The sequence below is a fragment of the Propithecus coquereli genome, unplaced genomic scaffold, assembly GCF_000956105.1.
Source record: "Propithecus coquereli isolate 6110/MARCELLA unplaced genomic scaffold, Pcoq_1.0 Scaffold143, whole genome shotgun sequence".
NCBI lineage: Eukaryota > Metazoa > Chordata > Mammalia > Primates > Indriidae > Propithecus > Propithecus coquereli.
Genome location: NW_012138636.1, coordinates 763,927 through 764,874, shown reverse-complemented (window position 1 = coordinate 764,874; position 948 = coordinate 763,927). Strand labels below are relative to the sequence as shown.

The 948-nt window shown below is 31.8% G+C and overlaps 1 protein-coding gene across 1 annotated transcript in view; it reads left to right on the top strand.

Annotated features, from left to right (window-relative positions):
* The window catches only part of GABRG1 (gamma-aminobutyric acid (GABA) A receptor, gamma 1), a 90,990-nt gene that overhangs the window by 67,502 nt on the left and 22,540 nt on the right, over positions 1-948 (top strand). The window lies entirely within an intron of this gene.

The following is a 948-nucleotide window of genomic DNA, read 5'->3' as shown; positions in this document are numbered from 1 at the left end:
AGCGACTGATCTCTCCCACTACAAGTAGCTCATATAATACCTCATATTTTTCAATTTACATCCTCTTTAAAATCAAAGTTATACACACACACATATCTTTTCATTTCATTTCCTCCATGGCATTGATTATTGCTGCATTTCTGTTCACTAATATTATCAAATAAATTTTAATGTTTACAAGATGGCAGAAATTTTGTCAGAATACAAACGTAGATAATACCCCATTACCTACTCCTAATAGTTTTATCATAGCCATGCAATTTCTTATTCACTGTCACTTGTTGATATGGACAGAGACTGTGCTCCAACCCTGGAACCCATCATACTTCACTGTGACCACAATTATATGCATTTGTTATCGATGTGGACTTAGAATTTAGCTTTCAGTGGCTCAGTTTCCATATCAGCTGCTTATTAGCTCTGTGGCATGGGAAGAATTATTTTACCTTTCTCTTAATAAAGGTTGTTTAAGATTATTGTAGTAGTATATAGTTCACAGGGCTGTAGTAAGGATTTAGTGACATGAAACATGCAAAACCCTTAGCGCAGTATTTGACATGTTGTAATTGCTTAATAAGTTGGTTTGTGATTGCTCAAAAACCGTGGATCTAAATATTAAAATTAATTTTCAGACAATGGACAATGTAAGGGCTTTTCGACAATTTGGTGGTTATTTGCATCTTGATTTTGTACTTATTTATGATTTTTTGTGACTTAAGCACCATGTAAATATCACTAAAATTAATATAATTGTTAACATTATGATACTCGGCTTTTGTATTTAATGGCTGTATCTTGCATATTACAAAATCTTGAATAAAATTTCCCAAAAAATATTTAACATGAATAAAGCCACCCTGGGCATCAGTAATTACTGGAAATCTTTTATTTTACATGACTCAGGTAAACAACTGAAAAGAAAGGTTAAGATAATATCATAATTTTTTC